The sequence below is a fragment of the Arachis ipaensis genome, chromosome B8 (genome assembly GCF_059453495.1).
Source record: "Arachis ipaensis isolate K30076 ecotype BB chromosome B8, ASM5945349v1, whole genome shotgun sequence".
Lineage (NCBI taxonomy): Eukaryota > Viridiplantae > Streptophyta > Magnoliopsida > Fabales > Fabaceae > Arachis > Arachis ipaensis.
This window is the reverse complement of record NC_142443.1, coordinates 45,749,704-45,755,750: the sequence shown is the minus strand read 5'-3', so window position 1 is coordinate 45,755,750 and position 6,047 is coordinate 45,749,704. Positions and strand designations below refer to the sequence as shown.

The 6,047-nt window shown below is 41.5% G+C and overlaps 1 non-coding gene across 1 annotated transcript; it reads right to left on the bottom strand.

Annotated features, from left to right (window-relative positions):
• On the bottom strand, positions 1–104 carry LOC148547912 (small nucleolar RNA R71). The gene has a single exon (XR_015898652.1). It is a non-coding gene; the product is annotated as a small nucleolar RNA R71 (small nucleolar RNA).
• Positions 105–6,047: the final 5,943 nt, after the last annotated feature.

The following is a 6,047-nucleotide window of genomic DNA, read 5'->3' as shown; positions in this document are numbered from 1 at the left end:
AGGCTGAGAGTTGAGGTCCAAACTTTCAGGCAACAAGATGGTGAGACTCTATATGAAGCATGGGAGAGGTTCAAGGACTTAACAAGGAGGTGTCCACCTGACATGTTCAACGAATGGGTGCAGCTGCACATTTTCTATGAAGGACTCTCTTATGAGTCAAAGAAGGCCGTAGACCATTCATCCAGAGGATCTTTGAACAAGAAGAAGACTATTGAGGAACCCATAGATATTATTGAAACAGTAGCAGAGAACGACTACTTCTATGCTTCCGAAAGAGGGAACACAAGAGGAGTAATGGAGCTAAACAATGTAGATGCTCTATTGGCCCAAAACAAGCTCATTACCCAGCAGCTGGCTGACCTCACCAAGAAGATGGAGATGAACCAAGTAGCAGCAATCTCCACTTCATCAACAACCCAAGAAGGAGTGAATGAAGAAGCAGAGGGGAGTCAGGAGTAAGCCAACTACATTGGGAATTCACCAAGGAAAAACTATGATCCATACTCCAAGACCTATAACCCTGGATGGAGAAACCACCCAAACTTTGGGTGGGGAAGTGAGCAAGATCAAAACTAAGACCAGAGACGTTACAACTCCAACAACAATGCAGCTCACCAGCAATTCACACAGAGGACATCTCAACACCCCCACAACAACACTTCTCCACACGCCTATCAAAACCAAAACAGCACATCTGCTCCGAATCACTCATTAATTGATGACAAGCTCTCTAAGATTGAAGCCTTACTTGAAGGAATATGCCAAGAGATTCAAGAAAATAAGGTGTTCAAAGAGGAGGTGCGAGCCAATATTAAGAACCAGGGAGAGACCATCAGGAAGCTGGAATTTCAGGTGGGATATTTAGCTGAGAAGATTCCCAAACCTACTGATAGCTTCCCAAGTGACACGGAGAAAAACCCCAAAGGAAAAGCAAAGAAAGTAAGATGGGAATATTGCAAACTGGTCACTGCGAGTGATCAAGAGACTGAAGACAAGCAAGGCAAACTTTGCAAACAACCTGAAGACAACTCAACAAAGGAGGAGGATAGAAATCGCCAAGAACCAGAAATCTCACAACAAGAGCTGCTGAAGCTCTATGCACCCTTCCCTCAACTGCTCAATGGTGTTGTGGGAAAAAGAATATACTCAAGGTTCCTAGACTTGTTTGCATCTCTGCATGTGAACATGCCATTCATCAAGGCAATTCAACAAACGCCTGCATTCATCAAGTATATGAAGGAACTTCTTCCCAGGAAAGGCTCACTCAAAGGAGGCCAGACTATAGTGATGAACAAGGAATGTAGTGCCCTTATTCAACCTGAGTTGCCTACAAAAAGAAGAGATCCAGGGAGTTTTCACATCCCTTGTGCCATAGGTGAAACTATGTTCGATAGAGCACTATGTGATTTGGGGGCCAGCATCAACTTACTACCCTTATCCCTGGCAAAGAGGCTGCAGATCAATGAGATAATACCCACATATATAATCATCAGACTGGCTGACAAAACTCAAAAGCAAGCAATAGGAGTGGTGGAAAATGTGTTGCTAAAAGTTGGGAAATACTTTCTCCCAACAGACTTTGTCATCCTGGACATGGAAGAGAGTCACACTCATCCAATCATATTGGGAAGACCATTCCTAGCTATGGCCAAAGCACTTATCGATGTAGAGAAAGGGGAGCTAATATTGAGAATCCATGATGAACGACTCAGCTTCAATGTTTTCAAACTCTCACAAGAAACAGATCAAGAGGACAAGGAACTAAGCACAAATCATTAAAGAGACACTGAAGGAGGAAACAAGCACTGAAGCATAGTCAGTTCATTTTGAGATCCCCTTAATAGATAAACAAGGAAAACAGCAATTGCCACAGCTCAAGGAAAAGTTGGAGGAACCTAAACCTCTAGAGGCAGGTGAAGACAGCACCACAACTCCTTTAGAAAAAGAGGTCACCAAGGGGAAGGCAACATCAAAAGAAACAAAGAAGAAGGTTCCAAGGAGGTGGAGGAACAAGAAAATCCCTACGGAAGATTTCTCTCCAGGGGATAGAGTTGTCTCAGCTTACTTCCCAGATATTCCCCCTAATCTCCCCACTGTACCATCTCAGTTACCCAAGGTCTTTACTATCAACAGAGTTCTTTCCCTGAAACATGTGGAGATCATTGATCCAACCAATGGATATAAGTCCACAGCAAGAGGGGAGGACTTTAAGCACTACCAACCACCCTGATGAAGGAAAAACGTCAAGCTAGTGATGCTAAAGAAGCGCTTCATGGGAGGCAACCCATGTTTTATATGTTTTTAAAATAATAAATAAATCAATGTTTATGAATTTCAACCCAAACTTGACAAACACTTGGTGAAATCTTTATCATGCAGTATATAGTGAAGAACAAGTTTGGTGTTCAAAGCAAACCAAGATGCATGCTAGTCTTGGGAGCTTTGAACAAAACTTTTCATCACATTGCTTCAAACTAAGTTTGGTGTCACCCCATGGTGCCACCAAGATGCATATAAGGACCCACCAATAGTTGGTTAGTTAGTTGGAATTCATAAATAAAAAAATCAAATCCTTTCTTCTCTTTTATTAATATTAGCCGTAAAGTTCATATGGTCATTTTAATATCTTTTCTTACTTTTCTTAGTTTGTCTTTATAGAAAAAGAAAAGGAGCATAAAAAGGGATAGATTGGACAACCAAACAAAGAAGGTTCGGACACCACAAAAGGAGGGGCTACACACTTGTTCTAAAAAGGGAATACATCGGAAAATGTTGCCATGCAACATTGAAAAAATGGCACCCCTAGAAGACCGAGCAATCCCCATCAAAAAGTGATGATCCTTGTCTTCTAGCCATGCATAACCCCAACCGTCCATCAAGTGACCACTTCATCAATCTACACCCTCCATTCTCTCACAATTTCTCTATATAAACGACCCTTGTCCGTACCACCCTTCATTGTCATCACACACCCTTCACCACTCTTCCTTTAGGTACAAGACACCCTCTATCCGATTACAAACATTCCTCCCCTCACTCTCTTCATTGCCATAAAACCCTAAACAACCAAAAGTTTCCACAACCTTACCACCTTCACATATTAACTATCATTCATGGCGTCTTCGGGTTCTAAAAGAAGGAAGGAAAAGGAACCCATGGAAGAACACCCATATGATGAAAGGAGATTTAGAAGCTTGCATCATACATTGCAATACGGGTGGATGGTTGATAAGGAAATCATTTATGAGCTGGAATTTCAAGTTACAAAGACTGAGTGCCCCGAAATTACAGAGAAGATAGAAAGGAGAAGATGGGAGCTCCTCACTGACCCGGTCATTAAGGTGAATGCAAATCTCATAAGAGAATTTTATGCAAATGCGGTTCGATATGATAAGAAGGATGAGTCTTACACAAGCTTTGTGAGAGGAAAGATGGTGGACTTTGGTCCCATGAGTGTCATGAGGGCATTGAAGCTACGGTCTATACAATTTGAAGAAGAAAGCTATCACTCAAGATTGGACAACCCCAATTATGACCAGATTCTGCAAGATATTTGTGTACCAGGAGCTGACTGGGAAAGGGGTGCGGGAAATAACCCAAAGTTCATCAAGAGAACAGATCTCACTCCTAAAGCCAAGGGGTGGTTTGAGCTAGTGAGAAGGTCTATTCTCCCAGCTGCAAACAACTCGGAGGTGAATGTCAAGAGAGCCACAATGGTGCACTGTATACTGAAGGGAGGAGAAATCAAGGTTCATGAACTCATAGCTGAAGGTATTAGAAAGATGGCAGAGAAAAGCGACTCAAGAGGAATGTTAGGTTGCCCCAGCACTATTTACCGAATATGCAAGAAAGCTGGGGTAGTTTTTGAAGATGAGAACCCCATGTGGATAAAGGAAGGCATCCCAATAACTGTACAAGGATGAAAGCTGCAGCATCCCTTTTGTCTCAGCGGAAGCAAAGGAAGAAAACAGCCCCTCAAGTAGTGGAAGGACAAGTCTTAGAGGGTCAAGCACAACAAACCTTGGACATGCACCAATTGCAGGAGGCCATTGATGGCTTGTCTAGACAATATTTGGAAAGCCAAGGAGCACAGAAAGAGCTTCAACTACAGATGATGGGGCAGCAAGAGGAAACACTTTCAAGATGGATGACTCAGCAAGGTGAGTAGCAAAGGCAAATGATGGAACAGCAACTAAGTCAAGGACAACAATGGGGAGAAACATTCAACAGGATGGAACAAAGGCAAAACGAGCAACAAGAATCCACCCAGAGGCTAATCAACATCCAAGCACATCAAGGGGCGCACATACATGAGATGCATCGAAGACAAATAGAATAGGCAAAACTATTGGATGAGCAAAGGGCATTCGCAGAAGGAGTTTACATGAGTGAAACAGGACATCATATAAACACTCAAGCCAGGCTCGGTTACTTAGTGGGACAGCTGCCAATATTGCATCCAAGAATAGCCAAGTATGACGAAATGAAGGATGAATTAGCATGAAAGGAAAGACAAAGGGTGGAAGAGAGTCATGAGTCAGTGAGGAAGGCACTTGAGGATTGGAAGCAAGCAAGATTGGCAAGGATGTGAGGAAATGCAAGAGGAAACAAGGAGGACAAGCAAGGAAAAGAGCATGGACATCCACAACAGTAAAAGGTAGTGGAGTTCCTTCTTTGTTCCATCTTTCTCTATGTTTTAAATAAGGAATATCTTGTATGAAATAGAACTTGCTTCCATGTTATGTTTAAACCTTTTTTAATTATGTCTTTTAAGTTTTTGGTATTGAAGAAAGTCTATGTGCACTAGTCTTTATGTCACTGCATCCTTACTTTACTTTCTTGTAAGCTTGTCCCTTTAAATCAAATGAAGAAGAGAATGTTTATGTTTTTAAAGGACCAGAGTAGAGTTCATAATATGGAAGTGCATTCATGAATCTTTGGGGTAGTCATAAGTTAGCTAAGTTGGTTCAACCACAAGGCTAGGAGGACAACTATCTATCCTGAATACTTGACTTTGGATATACCCATGAGACTAAGTTAATAACAAGATCCTAATAAGAGAAAAGGGAAAGAACAATGGAAGTGAAAAAACAAAAGAAAAAGAGTAAGCAATAAGGCTAGGCACCAATGGTTTGGACCTTGAGACAAGTGTCTGTGGTGCTCCTGTGTGAGGGATCTACTTGGATGAATAAGCTCTCAGGGGTGCTTTATCACCTGGTAACTTGGGTTAACTAACCTAGGATTATCAGCTGAAATTCCACTATCAAGAGTAACCCTCACTACAGAGCATTTAGTAACCCAAAGAGGTGCTGGACACCAAGGTCTCAAGAAAGAAAATAAATGAACTATATGTCTGTGGTGTGTATGTATGGGGGAGAGACTTGAGGGAGTAAGTCCTTAGGGGTGCTTCAACACCTAGCACCTTGAACCAACTGGTTCGGGAGTGTTGGCTGAAAGCTTATCTTAAAGAGTTGCCCCCTTACAGAGCACTTAGCCTAAATAACACAAATAACCCTTGAAATAACAATAAAAGGATCAATGAATAAAAGTCTCATGGGATATAAACAAAGTAAGTGTTTAGGGACATGATAAAAGTCTGAAAGCCAGTAATGGAATGAACCTAAGTTGCCATGTATGAAACCACCATAAAATCAGTAACATGACTTCCACAAGAATGACTCCTTCCTCTGGATATTCCATTCATCATTCTCTTGTTCCAGTACTTGCTTAGGGACAAGCAAGCTTTAAGTTTGGTGTTGTGATGCCAGGGCATCTTGGTCAGTTTCACTGACCTTTTCTTTACTGTTTTTAGGGTAGTTTCATGCATTTCTTTAGGAAATAAGCTAGTTTTGGGTAGATATTCACCTACACCTTGATTCAAACATACATTGTGCATTTTACATTATTTCATGAGAATTTTGCATGAATTTAGTGACAAATTGTATGATGCATTACCCATGACTTGGACTAGAACTTTGATGCACTCTGTTGCTTGATTTCAGGACCAAAGGAAGCAAGGAAACGGAGGTAACTTGCAAAGTTAATGA